Here is a 17,971-nt window from a genome sequence, read left to right as displayed (position 1 = left end):
AATGTGTTACTACAATAAGGAAACCTTAGATTCAGACATTAAATATGAATTCATGATGATGGCCTTTTAAGTAATTCAAAAACCTATTCAAATGGAAACTGAGTGTATAATTATTAATACTAGACATTCTTGGCAAAGACAAGTAGAAAAAGTAAAAGATCTTCAGATAAGCAGTCCACTTAAGAATCTTGGGATTATTGAGAGATGACTTTACAAGCATTGAAGACAAGGTTATCAAGGTTTTTCCTTAGTAATAATAAGTTTTTTCATGACACTTTTTTGAAATATTTTTACTGGCATTTGTAGGAGACCTGAAGCCAGGAAGAAGAAAGGTAACCGGTCTTGTTATGAAATCCATGCCTAAAATGATAAAGGCTCAGAAAAGGGGATTAAGTAAATATTTGCTAAATAACTGATGAGCCAAATAAATAGAGAAATATTAAAGATTAACTTTCAACTCCCAGTCACACATATAACCCTTTAGATTAGGCTGATTTTCTTTCAGACAGTCTTGTACTTCTCATGGCTTGCCCTTCTCATTACTTATTAAAACAAGATTTTGAAATGTCTACTGAAGTCATTCAAAAATTGCTCTTTTGGACCTTAGGTGGCTAATGTAGCAATATAATTTACAGAGGATACATTATGTTGGACCTTACACCGATTCTGGGATGTTCCCAGATGCCCACCAAGAACTCCAGCAAACTGACACCTCTAAAGTCACTTTCCTGGCATCCTGAGACAAGCTTAGTGCCAGGTCTTCCAATATGAGTAGCTCATATGTCATCCCATTATGCCACCTAGCCCCAGACAGCACACCTTTAAAATAGATTTATTTAGGCTATAAACTTACCGGACAGTGCCTCTGTCTTCAAATATATTACACTGAAACAGCTGGGAAAATAAAATCCCAACTTTCCAATGCTGAAATCACTGAGGCCAATTTGAAGTATGAAGGGGCTATCAAATTCTATAACAGATGCAAATTTAGATGATGTTTTGTAATGTATTAAAGAAATAATGCACAAAAAGCAAAATATAAGACTGGCAAAACTCAAGGGTTCACTATCTTTGTGTTTTAGTCACAGTTCAGTAATACTACTCAACACAGTAAGCAGTAGAGGTTTCACAAATTTAATTCAAAAATAGTTCCAGATAGGGAACATATTCCACTAAACATCAGAGTATATCATTCACTTAATGTCAGTAAACTCACTCATTCCTGCTGCCCTGGAAGACATTCTTTATCTAATGAACCTTTGAGATTATTAAATAACCCATAAGAAATTAGTCTATATCTCAAGAAAATCCCCTAGTGACATTGGGAATAAAAATACACAATACTACATAACGTTATAGCCTGCCGAGTGTTATCAGCTTGTATAAACAAAAATAGTAACCATGTATTTTGTGTCCACATTGAGTTTATGCTCTAGGTAAGAATGATATACAGCACATAGAGAACCAGAGAGTATAACAAAAAGTGCCAATGTGAAGTACTGACAGTAAGTATAGGGTTGAAACATACGCAATTGCAAACATTATTTTATCTATAGGAATTAGAATAATTAACTAAGGATAGAATATTCAGGGAAGGCTTCCTACAGAAAAAGTGGACATGAGATAAGCACTCAAATTAACTTGGATATAACTGAACTCATGACCTGTTTCTATCAAGCTTCATCCTCTTCCAAAGATGCCTTCTCAATGAATGGAGCACCAGCCAACTGCAACAAGCAATACAGGACCCCTCCCCAACATTTCTCTTTTCCAATTAACCCTTCTGTTCAGTTCAGTTCAGTAGATCAGTCGTGTCTGACTCCTTGAGACCCGATGGACTGCAGCATGTCCATCACCAACTCCCAGAGTTTACCCAAACTCATGTCCACTGAGTTGATGATGCCATCCAACCATCTTATCCTCTGTCATCCCTTCTCCTGCTCTCAATCTTTCCCAGTGTCAGGGTCTTTTCAAACGAGTCAGCTCTTCGCATCAAGTGGCTAAAGTATTGGAGTTTCAGCTTCAACATCAGTCCTTCCAACACCCAGGACTGATCTCCTTTAGGATGGACTGGTTGGATCTCCTAGCAGTCCAAGGGATTCTCAAGAGTCTTCTCCAACACCACAGTTCAAAAGCATCAATTCTTTGGTGCTCAGCTTTCTTTATAGTCCAACTCTCACATCCATACATGACCACTGGAAAAACCATAACCTTGACCAGACAGACCTTTGTTGGCAAAGTAATGTCTCTGCTTTTCAATATGCTATCTAGGTTGGCCATAACTTTCCTTCCAAGGAGTAAATGTCTTTTAATTTCATGGCTGCAATCACCATCTGCAGTGATTGTGGAGCCCCCAAAAATAAAGTCTGGCACTGTTTCTATTGTTTTGCCATCTATTTGCCATGAAGTGATGGGACCAGATGCCGTGATCTTAGTTTTCTGAATGTTGAGCTTTAAGCCAACTTTTTTACTCTCCTCTTTCACTTTCACTCAACTTTCACTCAACTGGAATTCCATTACCTCCACTAGCTTTGTTCATATTGATGCCTCCTAAGGCCAACTTGACTTCACATTCCAGGATGTCTGGCTCTAGGTAGTGATCACACCATCGTGATTATCTGGGTCATGAAGACTTATGTCCTATCAGTTAACAAATCTGCTCATTTTCTCTTCTGAAGAAGTTCTAATGGCTATCTCTCTTCATGATTTCACTGCTACTTTCAAGTCTGAGCCTCTATAATCTCTTGCCTCATAGTATTTATCTCACTTTGTAACTGGATATCTGTATGACTGGGCTTTTCCAGCCTTTTCCAGAGGCTCTTTAGTTCTTCTTCACTTTGTGCCATAAGAGTGGTGTCATCTGCATATCTAGGGTTACTGGTATTTCTCCCAGCAATCTTGATTCCAGCTTGTGCTTCATCTAGTCCAGCGTTGCTCATGACGTACTCTGCATATAAGTTAAATAAACAGGGTGGCAATATACAGCCTTGACGTACTCCTTTTCCTATTTGGAACTAGTCTGTTGTTCCATGTCCAGTTCTAACTGTTGCTTCCTGATCTGCATACAGGTTTCTCAAGAAGCAGGTCAGGTGGTCTGGTATTCCCATCTCTTGAAGAATTTTCCACAGTTTATCGTAATCCACACGGTCAGAGGCTTTGGCATAGTCAATAAAGCAGAAGTAGATGTTTTTCTGGAACTCCCTTGCCTTTTTGATGATCCAGCGGATGTTGGCAATTTGATTTCTGGTTCTTCTGCCTTGTCTAAATCTAGCTTGAACATCTGAAAGTTCACAGTTCATGTATTGCTGAAGCCTGGCTTGGAGAATTTTGAGCATTACTTTCTTTACTAGAGTGTGAGCTAAGTGCGATTGTGTGGTAGTGTGAGCATTCTTTGGCATTGCCTTTCTTTGGGATTGGAATGAAAACTGACCTTTTCCAGTCCTGTGGCCACTGCTGAGTTTTCCAAATTTGCTGGCATGTTGAGTGCACCACTTTCACAGCATCATCTTTTAGGATTTGAAATAACTCAACTAGAATTCCATCACCTCCACTAGCTTTGTTCATATCGATCCTTCTAAGGCCCACTTGACTTCACATTCCAGGATGTCTGCCTCTAGGTGAGTGATCACACCATCGTGATTATCTGGGTCACGAAGACTTATGTCCAATCAATGAACAAATCTGTTCTTTTTCTCTTCTGAAGAAGTTCTCATGGCTATCTCTCTTCATGATTTCACTGCTACTTTCCAACTCTGAGCCTCTATAATCTCTTGCCTCATAGTATTTATCTCACTTTGTAACTGGATATCTGTATGACTGGGTTTCCTTGATGGCTAGATGGTAAAGAATCTTCCTGCAATGCAGGAGACCTGGATTTAGTCCCTGGGTTGGGTAGATCCCCTAGAGAAGGAAATGGCAACCCACTCCAGTATTCTTGCCTGGAGAATTCCAGGGACAGAGGAGCCTGGTGGGCTACAGCCCATGGGGTCTCAAAGAGTTGGACATGACTGAGTGACTAACACTCACTTTCACATCTGTATGATTATTTCATTAATTAACAAAATAGACTACATGATATACAAAATGTACTAGAACCTCAGGTAGAAATCTGTCAGCTCCCACCTCTGCCCTCATCTTGCTCCATCTTAGCAGCATGTGACAATGCTGACTTTGGAAATTCTCCCTTCTTGGCTTCCATGTGGCTCCTTTCTCACAGTTTTCCTTTTACTCATTCCTTGGCTACTTCTCTTCAATTTCCAGTGTTGGTTCCTGCCCTTCTTCCTGACCTCCAGATGCTGGAAGGCCTCAGGGTTTAGATGAGGCCTCCCTTCTCTTTTCTCTCCCCATATGAGTGAGCCGGTCCAGCTTCAAAGACTGTGACACAGAGGCTGCCATCTCCCGACAGTCTCCCTTGAGCACCAGCCCACTCAGTATTTACAGCTGGGTGCCCACTAGGCTTCACAAATGGAATAGGTCCAAAACTGAGTCTTTTACTCTGTCCTTCCTATCATCCACGTTCACACACACACACTGTTCTTCCTCCAGATTCCCTCATTTCACCAACAATACTACTTTCTAACTTGCTAGTAAAGCAGACATTCCAGAAGTCATCTCTGCTTCCTTGTCTGACCCCTTACATGCAATCCATCACCATGTTCTACATATTCCAGACTCTGAAATAGGCCATTGTGACAACCCCCGTCATTATCACCTCTCGCCTACATGTCTACAACAGTCTCTCTAGCTCTCCCTCTGTTTCCATTCCACCTGTTTTCCAAATCATTCTGGACATAGTAGCCATAGTAATTCTTGAAAACATAGATCAGATCACATAATTTCCCTGCTTAAAACCATTTGATGGCTTCCCACTACTCACATGTGTGTATGTGTGTGAGCACATGCACATGCGTGCATGCTCAGTAGCATTTGAGTCTTTGGGACCCTATGGACTATAGCCCACCAGGTTCCTCTGTCCATAGAATTTTCCAAGCAAGAATACTGGAATGGGTTGTCATTTCCTTCTCCAATGGATCTTCCTGACGCAGGGATCAAACCTGCGTCTCTTGCATCTCCTGCACTGGCAGGTGGGTTCTTTAACAATAGTGCCACTTGGGAAGCCCACTACTCATAAGGTAACACATAAATTCCTGACCATGGTATGTAAGGAATATTACATGATGTGGCTCTCCCTTCCTCATTAAGATCAAGCCATCAACTATATTTTGAATACACCAAGACCCTTCTAGCCTCCAGCCCTTTAAATTCTTTTTTCTTCAGTTTTATTAGGTATAATTAACAAAGATGTAAGAGATTTAAAGTTTACATGTGATTATTTGATATATGATATGGTGGGAGAGTATTCCCCTTGATGATTTAATTAACACATTCATTAGCTCAGATACTTACATATGTGCCTGTCTGTGTATGAATATGAACTACTCTCAGCAAATCCAGGCTTTTGAATCCTATTCTTTGAGCTTGGAATGCTACTCCCCTAGATCCTCATTTTTCATCTTCCACATCACAGAAGCCTCCTCCAATCACCCTGTATAAAGTAGCCCCCACCTGCGCAACTCTTTCAACTCCCTATTTGTTATACTGTACATAATTCAACCTGCAGTTCTCCTATTTAGCCTTACAAACTGTTTATTATCTGACTCCTATGCCAGAAGTAAGCTCCCATGAAGGTGGAAACCTCTCTTCTTGATCAGCATATTCCAATGCCCAGTACAGTGCCTGGAACATGACAAAGTGTTTTTTTTAATTTTTGTTAAAAGACAAAAAAACAGTCCTATCTTCATGAAGAAAACTCCTTTCCCCCCTTGAAAAATTTTACACATGCTCATTATGCTGCTAATATTGTTCCCTACACCAAAGATGAATTATTTACAGATACTGCTATTAGCTTTATCCCAAATTTATATATAAGTGACCACAGTATCGGAGAAGGCAATGGCAACCCACTCCAGTACTCCTGCCTGGCAAATCCCACGAATGGAGGAGCCTAGTAGGCTGCAGTCCATGGGGTCACTAGGAGTCGGACACGACTGAGCGACTTCACTTTCACTTTTCACTTTCATGCATTGGAGAAGGAAATGGCAACCCACTCCAGTGTTCTTGCCTGGAGAATCCCAGGGATGGGGGAGCCTGGTGGGCTGCTGTCTACGGGGTCGCACAGAGTCGGACACGACTGAAGCGACTTAGCAGCAGCAGCAGCAGACCACAGTATAATTGGTATAATTTGTAAGTCTGGAGGGGAAGAAAAAGAATAGAGTCGATGTAATATAGCAGAGGAAAACTGGGCAAAGTTTAGAAATGAGAAAGTAACACCAGAAAGTAAAGGTGGACTGTTTACCACGGCGCCTGTAGCAACTAGAACAGTGCCTCAAACATACTACACACTCAACAGAAATTTCACTTTGGGGTCTCAATCTGGCTTTATCCATGACATGTTTTTAAAATGGAAATGGTGTATGAAGTTTATAATTTATAAATTTATAAAGTGTAAAAATTATCAATGATTTTCCATGAGATAACATGTCAAGTTTTAAAATTTAGCAGCCTTATATTTTATCTAATTTTGAAAGGAAAGATTTTTTTATCTCTTAAAAAAATAAAAACAGGTAACAATATTAGGTAACTTGTCTCCTATATATGACTAAATGTCCGATTGACAAAGTATGCTGTATCAAACTTTATTTTTTCATTAGTTCAGTTCAGTTCAGTTCGGTCACTCAGTCATGTCCAACTCTTTGCGACCCCATGGGCTGCAGCACACCAGGCTTCCCTGTCCATCACCAATTCCCAGAGCTGACTCAAACTCATGTCCATTGAGTCAGTGATGCCATCCAACCATTTCATCCTCTGTCCTCCCCCTCTCCTCCCACCTTCAATCTTTCCCAGCATTAGGGTCTTTACCAATAAGTCAGTTCTTCCCATCAGATGGCCAAAGTATTGGAGTTTCAGTTCAGCATCAGTCCTTCCAATGAATATTCAGGACTGATTTCTTTTAGGACGGACTGGTTGGATCTCCTTGCAGTCCAAGGGATTCTCAAGAGTCTTTCTCCAACACCACAGTTTAAAAGTGTCAATTCTTCGGCGCTCAGCTTTCTTTATAGTCCAACTCTCATATCCATACATAACTACGGGAAAAACCATAGCTTTGACTAGATGGACCTTTGTTGGTAAAGTAATGTCTCTGCTTTTCAATATGCTGTCTAGCTTGGTCATAACTTTTCTTCCAGGGAGCAAGTGTCTTTTAATTTCATGGCTGCAATCACCATCTGCAGTGATTTTGGAGCCCAGAAAAATAAAGTCTGACACTGTTTCCACTATTTCCCCATCTCTTTGCCATGAAGTGATGGGACCAGATGCCATGACCTTAGTTTTCAGAATGTTGAGCTTTAAACAACTTTTTCACTCTCCTCTTTCACTTTCATCAACAGGCTCTTTAGTTCTTCTTCACTTTCTGCCATAAGGGTGGTGTCATCTGCATATCTGAGGTTACTGATATTTCTCCCAGCAATCTTGATTCCAGCTTGTACTTCATCCAGCCCAGTGTTTCTCATGATGTACTCTGCATATAAGTTAAATAAGCAGGGTGACAATATACAGCCTTGATGTACTCCTTTTCCTATTTGTTACCAGTCTGTTGTTCCATGTCCAGTTCTAACAGTAGCTTCCTGACCTGCATACAGATTTCTCATGAGGCAGGTCAGGTGGTCTGGTATTCGCATCTTTTGAAGAATTTTCCACAGTTTATTGTGATCCACACAGTCAAAGCCTTTGGCATAGTCAATAAAACAGAAGTAGATGTTTTTCTGCAATGCTCTTGCTTTTTTGATGACCCAACGGATGTTGGCAATTTGATCTCTGGTTCCTCTGCCTTTTCTGAATCCAGCTTGAACATCAGAAGTTCACGGTTCATGTAATGATGAAGCCTGACTTGGAGAATTTTGAGCATTACTTTGCTAGCATGTGAGATGAGTGCAATTGTGCAATAGTTTGGGCATTCTTGGCATTGCCTTTCTTTGGGATTGGAATGAAAACTGACCTTTTCCAGTCCTGTGGTCACTGCTGAGTTTTCCAAATTTGCTCGCATACTGAGTGAAACCCACTAAACTTCACACGTGAACCCTTGGTATCTGCCATTCCATTGGCTTATAACTAGTAAGCTGGAGCCCTGCATACCTTGCCATACTACTCACTGCTGCTACTGCTACTGCTAAGTCACTTCAGTCGTGTCTGACTCTGTGCAACTCCATAGACAGCAGCCCACCAGGCTCCTCCGTCCCTGAGATTCTCCAGGCAAGAATACTGGAGTGGGTTGCCATTTCCTTCTCCAATGCATAAAAGTGAAAAGTGAAAGTGAAGTCGCTCAGTCGTGCCGACTCTTAGTGACCCCATGGATTGCAGCCCACCAGGCTCCTCCGTCCACGGGATTTTCCAGGCAAGAGTACTGGAGTGGGGTGCCATTGCCTTCTCTGCTACTGCTCACTAGTACAATGTATATATTTACTTCTTGTTTTATGGGGTTTAAATTTGATTCTTGTTTTATGGGCTTTAAAGCCATAAATATCTTAGAACAAAAGCCAAAAATATCTTAACCAATATGCAAATGCTTATACTAAATAAAAATCTTCCTATCAGTATTAGCATAATTCACAGCTTCTGAAGCTAGAGATTGATACCATATTTTTCAGGAACATTTTACACATGACATGGAGTATTGCTCAAAAAGCAGATTTGAGAGAAATACAAAAATTCTAACTAACCAAAATATATTTATTTTAAAATAAAAAATAAAAATTTTAATAAAAAATTTTTAAATAAAAATAAAATTTTTTAATAAAATAAATTTTTAAAATAAAAATCAAACATTTTAAAAACAAAAAGCTACCTTTTAAAAAGCATAGAGTTGTGCTCGCTTCGGCAGCACATATACTAAAATTGGAACAATACAGAGAAGATTAGCATGACCCCTGCAAGGATGACATGCAAATTCGTGAAGCATTCCATATTTTTTTCACAGCAGGATCCTCTATGACCCACCTCCCAGAATATTGGAAATAAAAGCAAAAATAAACAAATGGGACCTAATTAAAATTAAAAGCTTCTACACAACAAAGGAAACTATAAGCAAGGTGAAAAGACAGCCTTCAGAATGGGAGAAAATAATAGTAAATGAAGCAACTGACAAACAACTAATCTCAAAAATATACAAGCAACTCCTGCAGCTCAATTCCAGAAAAATAAACGACCCAATCAAAAAATGGGCCAAAGACCTAAACAGACATTTCTCCAAAGAAGACACACAGATGGCTAATAAACACATGAAAAGATGTTCAACATCACTTATCATCAGAGAAATGCAAATCAAAACCACAATAAGTTACCATCTCACGCCAGTCAGAATGGTGCTTTCCAAAAGTCTACAAGCAATAAATGCTGGAGAGGGTGTGGAGAAAAGGGAACCCTCTTACACTGTTGGTGGGAATGCAAACTAGTACAGCCACTATGGAGAACAGTGTGGAGATTCCTTAAAAAACTGGAAATGGACTCTGTGGGAGAGGGAGAGGGTGGGAAGATTTGGGAGAATGGCATTGAAACATGTAAAATATCATGTATGAAACGAGTTGCCAGTCCAGGTTCGATGCACGATACTGGATGCTTGGGGCTAGTGCACTGGGACAACCCAGAGGGATGGTATGGGGAGGGAGGAGGGAGGAGGGTTCAGGATGGGGAACACATGTATACCTGTGGCGGATTCATTTTGATAGTTGGCAAAACTAATACAATTATGTAAAGTTTAAAAATAAAATAAAATTAAAAAAAAAAAAACTGGAAATGGAACTGCCATACGACCCAGCAATCCCACTGCTGGGCATACACACTGAGGAAACCAGAAGGGAAAGAGACACGTGTACCCCAATGTTCATCGCAGCACTGTCTATAATAGCCAGGACATGGAAGCAACCTAGATGTCCATCAGCAGACGAATGGATAAGAAAGCTGTGGTACATATACACAATGGAGTATTATTCAGCCATTAAAAAGAATACATTTGAATCAGTTCTAATGAGGTGGATGAAACTGGAGCCTATTATACAGAGTGAAGTAAGCCAGAAAGAAAAACACCAATACAGTATACTAATACATATATATGGAATTTAGAAAGATGGTAACGATAACCCTGTATGAGAGACAGCAAAAGAGACACAGATGTATAGAACAGTATTTTGGACTCTGTGGGAGAGGGAGAGGGTGGGATGATTTGGGAGAATGGCATTGAAACATGTATAATATCATATGTGAAACGAATCGCCAGTCCAGGTTTGATGCATGATACAGGATTCTCGGGGCTGGTGCACTGGGATGACCCAGAGGGATTTTATGGGGAGGGAGGTAGGAGGGGGAGTTCAGGATGGGGAACACATGTACACCCGTGGTGGATTCATGTTGATGTATGGCAAAACCAATACAATATTGTAAAGTAATTAGTCTCCAATTAAAATAAATAAATTTATATTAAAATAATAATAATAAAAAGCATAGAGTTGAGACATATTGTACAGAGAAATACAACTAAAGAACTAAAGGTGTTTTACTTTCAGAATCAGGTGATATACTCTAAGAGCCACTAGATATAAGAGAAGAGTTTTTTATTTTCATTTTTAATTGTTTAGGAAATATCACACTACACATAAATCAGAAGGGTCTAATTATTCCAATAATTTATTTGAATAAACAAACACACTAAAAATGTTTTTCTTTCAAAGTTTAATGTGAAAAGTGTGTTTTAAAGGCTGGGAACACAGACCTGACTTCATTCAACAGTTCTAACTACAAGAACATCATCGTTCCTTGTAAGGGCTGCATAGTGTCAGAAGCAGAATGTCATTCCCAGTTTAGGCCAAGTATTTTGGCCAGAAATATAAATGGGAATGGGCCACCTTGCTGGATCTGCCCCATCTATCTGTGGGTATTCTCATTATTTTAAATGAAAAAAATGTGATATAAAATAAGTTTCAGTGACTGCCTCACATAAGTAACTGATTGATGAGTTGATTCTACTAAGCACTTGAAATACTTTATCCAGGTACCCTAAAATCTAAAGGAGAATTAAAAACAATACATGCAATTTTAATAATCCTGAATTTCTACTGAAAGCAGAGAAGTTATTGTTGAAGAGCAAATTCCTCAGAGAGAGAACAGGTCCTGGGAGTAACAGTTGAAGGAAAGACAATAGGATATGTGTTTACTCCAATTTGGAGGTGAACTAGCAAAACCTTACTATTGAAGACAGACTCACTGAGGTAGCAGAAGTTCAGGTAGGGGTAAAAGTTGAGAGGAAGAAAACTAGAAAAGATTTTTTACAAGTTGAATCAGTAGAAATCCCTTCAAATCATCAGCTGCTAGAATAAATACAAATTTTTTATCCTCACATTTGAATATAAAATAGTCCCATATGCCAATTAAATATGGGAGAAAAGTTTTATTTTTTTATATCAATACAAAGCCTCAGAGATAAGTACCTTCCAAGAGATGCTCCAGTGTTACGGAAATACTCCTTCTTTTGGTCAACCTGCACAATTTTTAATGATATTGAAAATTACACAGTTAGGGTTTCCATTATAATATCTCATATGAGATTAGTCCAAAGAAAAGACAGCTCACATTTGCAGCTGGATGAGGATAAAAATGTACATATTAAAGATCTGTTCATATGACATGACTGAAGAAATAGAAATAGTGATGTACTTTAAGAGTTATTTAATTCAATCCCCTACTTTTAGGCAGAGTTTTTCCCAAATTATCTTCAGACTGTTGACTATCTGTATTAGTTTAAACATCTGCAGGGAAGGAAATTCCTCAAACTCCCCTGGTATTCTACTCCTGTTTTAACAGCCCTACTTCCAAGAAACTGGGCTTTGGTCATCACATTGTAATTAGTTACCAGCCAGCTTATCTATCAACAAGTATTTGTTAAGTACACACAGGGAGAACGTTATTCTATTAGGTCTTTGATGGTAGACCTTCCCCTATAGTTGCTCCTAATTGCTTCTCCTGTCAAATACAGCTCTAATCCTGGATTCAAATATTCTTCCATTAACCCTTCTTCATTCCATTATGGACTCCCTATTACAATGGATGACCCAGGAATTGAACCCAGGTCTCCTGCATTGCAGGCAGATCCTTTACCATCTGGGTCACCAGGGAAGCCTCATAATTATTAATAGGAGCAACCCTATTGAAAACTGCATGCTTTCTTTACTTCTAACAATACAGTTTGATTTTCAAAACAATTTTGAAGCAAAATGCTGTTTCAAAACAAGGTGGTGCTATCTCAGTATTTCAATGAGAAAATCTAGAGGAAGAAGTAGCTGCACAGTTGCTAAATGGCTGAGCTTGTCCCTCCCACAGCAGCCACTGCAAATCAACCTTAATTTACTGCCTCAGCATTCACCCCCTTCTTGCTCTCTTGCAGGTTACTATAAAACTTTACTTCTCCAAAGCTCATGTGGCTGGACTTCATGAAATGTTCTTTTTTAAAAATCTCCCTATAATTTCCAATTTATATCTGGCTTCTCATTTGTTTCCCTTCTCAAATACTCTTTTCAGTTTAGCTGTATTTTAGATTGTTCCTCTGCTTCCTCAAACCTCCCCATTGAATGTGAATGTTGGATTTTTAGCCCTTTCATCTTACCACCACTCCCCAACCTTCAAACATCTTAAAATATATTTTCTAAAGAGAAGAAAAGGAAAAGAAATAAAAACCTTGATAATAGCCTACTTCTTGCATTTGCCTTCTTATACTGTTTCTTCCAGTTATAGACGGATGTTTCCTTGACCTTCTGTCCTAAATAGTACTGATACCATTTCTGCTGGAAATTCTTTGAAATTCACCTCCTCCATGTAGAATGCACTTCTTATCTGGCTCTGCAAATAAATCCCAAATCCAGTGTTCCCTGCCTCTGCCTTCACTACCATAGAGTTTCTCCAGTGACAGAGTTTCAGTGATGTCTTCTAAGCTGAGGATACTAAAATCTACTTTTAAGCTTTAAGCTTTCCCTTCAACTCAAATCCCTCAGATCCAGCTATTAACATATCTCTTTTCTTGGATGCATCTTAGTCATCTCAAGCTCACTGTATTTGAAATGAAGCGTATTATTCATAACAAAATCACAAACTTAATGATTTCCATCAATGCAATTAAAAAACTTGATGAAACTTCTATATTCTTCCCTATTTTTCATATTCCTCTCTCTCCTGTATACAACTATCAGATTAGTATGTCTAAAACACAGGGAGTTATTTTTGCTTTGTTTTTTAAACCACTTTTCAAAATGGAATAGAACACCGTCCTTTATAAATCACTTATATCTTAATCTATAACAGTTTCCTTCACCATTTGCTCAACCTCTTTTATCTAGCTTTTCAAGTTCTATATCAATTGATGCTTACTGATCTATCAAACTAAATTTCCAACCTGAAATTTAAGCAGTTTACTTAAAGACCCATATCTCCTTGCTTAAATTAACAACTCTATCTATAGTATCTGCAACTGTCCTTTCTAAATATCTAAAATTCACACCTACTTTAAGACTTAGCTTCTTTATAAACAGCTCCACTGATTCATTCTAAAAACATAAGGTAGACCAAAGTTAGTTTCCTATTTTTGATACTAGACTACAGTCTGTGAAATGTCACCATTGGGGAAAGCTGGATGAAGAGTACCTGGGATTCTATGGAGAATTTTTGCATCTTCCTATGCTATGCTATGTTAAGTCACTTCAGTCGTGTCCAACTCCGTGTGATCCCACAGACGGCAGCCCACCAGACTCCCCCGTCCCTGGGATTCTCCAGGCAAGAACACTGGAGTGGGTTGCCATTGCATCTTCCTATGAGTCTGTAATTATTTCAAAATAAGAAGTTTAAAAAATATATGATGGGCATCAACTATATATATACTAGGCATAAGTAGGATACTATATTCACACACACAAAAAAGAATAAAATATAAGTCCTTCATGCACTTAGCTATTATCTGGAGGCATTATGGACTGACTTGTGTCCTCCCCAAAATTCATAGGTTGAAGCCCTAGCCAGCCCCCCAATGTGGCTGTATTTGGAAATAGGGTCTTTAAAGAGATAATTAAGGTTAAATGAGGTCATAAGAGTGAGGCCCCAACCCAAAAGTACTAGTGTCCTTGTAAGAGGAAGAAGACACACCAGGAGTGTACACACAGAGAAGAAGGCCACGTGCAGGCACAGATGCACAAAGCAGACTGGAAAAGACAAGCCCAGGTGGGTCAGGTACAGTTTCTGATAGCAAAAGAGAAGTTAAGAAATGAGAATGTTCTAAGAAGGGAATGGTCTTATTGAAAAAGCCTTCAGAGCAGACTGAGGCTTATAGGCAAAGTGTTCACCTAATTTAGTAATTATGAAGTCACTTGTGAAAAGGGTAGCAAATTGCTCAGAGATCAATAATTTGCAGGATTTGGCTTATTTTCAGAGATGAGATATAGAGGTAGGAAGGAAGCAGAATCCACAAACAAGCTGCACAAAGTCCTGAAGAACCTGTATTTGTTTATCACAACTGAAATATAAACAAGCCCCATAAACACAGGTCATCGCCCTTGAATACTGTAAAAGTCGTTAATTTTCCTGATTTACGAAACTGACCATTTTTTCCTTACTACCATTTCTGATACTACAGTCATTTTACTGTTGGCATTTTTACCACAGTCTCTTTTTATAAAAGTTATATATGTTATTTGTAGGAAAATGTACACCTTATATGGAAGAGAACTAGTAGGAGGATGCTCAGACACCACCCGTGACTGCACCATCCAGGGTAATTATCCTTAACACACACCTCAGTTCACATGCTTCTGGACCAGATCTTAAGAAGTAGATAGCTGAAACTCTGTCTTTTGCTATCTGCCTTTGCTGACTTAACTTAGAAAGGCCTATCTTGCCTCCATATCTATGTATCTACCTCTATTTTGTTCTGTTCGGGCAGTTTCATTTTTTTTACATTTAAATCTCCTACCCATCTGAAATGTATTGTGGCACATGTTATGGCCTAGGGAATCTACTTTTCCTCCAAATGGTCGGTCTGCTCCCAGTGACATTTTTCAATTAATTCACCAAGTCCTTTCTGCATTGCTTTGAAATGCCACATCAGCACATGAGATCGGAATTTAGGCTAGTGCATTCTAAATTCTTACATAATTGGGGGGAGGGGGATTCTCCTATGTTCTAATTATCTTAATTGTAGTAATAAAAAACAAAAGCATAATACAAAGATAGTCACTCAAAAACTAACTGGCCACTTATAAAACTAGTCTCTACTCAAGTTTCTTTCCACATTCAACACTATATGAATCCCCACCTGCCATCAACTTCTTATATTGGTTCATCTTTCAGTGACTGTTGGAAATTGTTACAAATACAGCATAAATGGGTTGCAGAGGGAAATCACAAATCTTGCAGATAATGCAAAATGCAATGCAAATTAGGTGTTATTAGAGAACCACTTGTACCACATGCATGGACAGTACCCAGGGAAAATCTGGCAATTGGTCCACTTAACAATGAAGTGAAGAAAACTGGTTAGAATAATGACGAGATAAATATTTCTGAAGAAAATCGTTTGCATAAAAATGATAGGCCCCTAGGAAAATGGATAACGCGTTGGAATGTGTTTTCTTAAAAATGGCCTTCTTTGTAAAGGTGCTGCTGCTGCAAAGTCACTTCAGTTGTGTCCGACTCTGTGCGACCCCATAGACAGCAGCCCACCAGGCTCCCCTGTCCCTGGGATTCTCCAGGCAAGAACACTGGAGTGGGTTGCCATTTCCTTCTCCAATGTGTGAAAGTGAAAAATGAAAGTGAAGTCGCTCAGTCGTGTCCGACTCTTAGCGACCCCATGGACTGCAGCCCACCAGGCGCCTCCGTCCATGGGATTTTCCAGGCAAGAGTACTAGAGTGGGGTGCTATTGCCTTCTCCTGTAAAGGTGCTAGTTAGGCCAAATTTGAGTGTCCGTCATCATACCAGAAACAGAACAAAACAAACACCTCACGCAATTCCTTCATAGCTGTCTCTGCTGCTGCTGCTGCTAAGTCGCTTCAGTCGTGTCCAACTCTGTGCGACCCCAGAGACGACAGCCCACCAGGCTCCCCCATCCCTGGGATTCTCCAGGCAAGAACACTGGAGTGGGTTGCCATTTCCTCCTCCAGTGCATGAAAGTGAAAAGTGAAAGTGAAGTCGCTCAGTCGTGTCTGACTATTCGCGACCCCATGGACTGCAGCCTACCAGGCTCCTCCGTCCATGGGATTTTCCAGGCAAGAGTACTGGAGTGGGGTGCTATTGCCTTCTCCAATAGCTGTCTCTAAGAACTGCTATAACATAACAGACATCACATAAATTTTGGCAAATATATGATAAACTTACTGTTGATTTTAATTTTACTATTTTTCAAACAAATCTTTTGTTTTCCCAATGACAACAATGAAATGGCTCCAGTTTCAGGTGGTCTTTTCCTGATACCAATTAGTCTCGAACCTTCCATAATCAATCTAGCAATGTAAGGTAAACCTCAGCCCTAAGCACCTGCAAGGATGAAGCAAACATGCATGAGAAAGTCAGCTAGACCACTAAAGGCATTCACATCCAGATTTTTGTAAAAACACTACCCTGGTGGCCCCATGGAACTCTTGTTCTAAGGGTAGAATTCATATCACTGAGATTAAGAAAAATACATGTAATTAAAGTGCAATATTCCCCAACAGAAAGATGTGAGTAGTAGAGGTAAGAAAAGAAATATAAGTTTGAAGGTTCTGTAATAAAAAGAATATCCAGTAAAGGTTAGGTTATATGCTGATGGAGAATCTGAAGGTTGATAAAGGCAAGCAGGAGAAATGTGAGGCAACAAAGTCCTTAAGGTAATTCCCAGTGTGGAAGATTTTCAAATTCTGGGCGCCAGGGAGGATGTTGTCATCATGGCCTTTACTGCACCAAAGAAAGGGCACATACAAGGTGCTAGGCTCATAAAGTCAGGAGGCTAGAAAAGACCAAGGGTTTTTTATTCTGAGATGTTTATTCATCTGCCATTTAATAGGGAACATGGTAAAATTACACACACTCCTGCCTTTTAATACCAACCACTAAGTCACTTCATCTTTCTAGGGCCTTCGTTACCCCAGCTGTTAGGTGAAAGAGGCAAACCAGATGATTTCTGAGTTCCCGCCCAACCATTCAAAAGAAGATAGTGTCTGTGAAAAATGTGTGTGTGTCCATGTGTTCGGTCATCCACTCTTTTCTAGTACGCCACTTAACCTTCATGTATTCTGAGACAACTACGACAGCCAAACGAATATCATAAATTGCGTAATTACTGGTTTGAAGCAGAAATAACTCACAGTACTTCTTATTATGTCTGTAATAATGGTACCAAGTCACCTACCAAGATAATAAAAATTAAGAACATAGCAAATACAAGGTAAACCTTTATTATATCCCTCATAGCAAAGAAAAGAGATTGTGTCAAACAGTTTCTGCCCTTTTCTTCCCACAGTGCGACACCAATTTAAGTGAAAAGAGGGCCAGATTGAGAACAGGTTACCCAGAAGGAGGCTCTGGCTAGAAATCTATTTGTACTGTTGTGGTTTGTGTGGTCTAGTGGGAAGCACAATGGGCTAGAAGATTTCGAATCTAGACTAACCCTTCCGGTAACCATGTGACTCTGGGCAAGATATTTAGCTTTCCCGAACTCCATTGCTATTTGTAAAACAGCAATAATTGCACGTGTTTCTTCTACCTCAAAAACATACCAAGTGCAGAAATTAGTGTGTGAAAAATTTGAGCTCCAAGGAGGAAAAGTATTATAGTCAATAATGAAGCATGGTAATCACAAAGAGAACTGATTTAACAATTTTTTAAAAGTCACTGTCATGATTGGATCACAGC

General features: G+C 39.4%; 1 protein-coding gene and 1 non-coding gene across 16 annotated transcripts in view; one reads left to right on the top strand and one right to left on the bottom strand.

Annotated features, from left to right (window-relative positions):
• Nucleotides 1-17,971, bottom strand: part of BBS9 (Bardet-Biedl syndrome 9) — a 481,107-nt gene that overhangs the window by 45,970 nt on the left and 417,166 nt on the right. The window lies entirely within an intron of this gene.
• On the top strand, nt 8,920-9,024 carry LOC147374203 (U6 spliceosomal RNA). Its single transcript, XR_015163335.1, has one exon. It is a non-coding gene; the product is annotated as a U6 spliceosomal RNA (small nuclear RNA).

Source organism: Bos grunniens, chromosome 4, assembly GCF_055505025.1.
Source record: "Bos grunniens cultivar Pamir isolate PY7600 chromosome 4, Bosgru_T2T1.0, whole genome shotgun sequence".
Lineage (NCBI taxonomy): Eukaryota > Metazoa > Chordata > Mammalia > Artiodactyla > Bovidae > Bos > Bos grunniens.
Note: the sequence above shows the minus strand (reverse complement) of the source record. Positions and strands in the feature narration are given on the sequence as shown.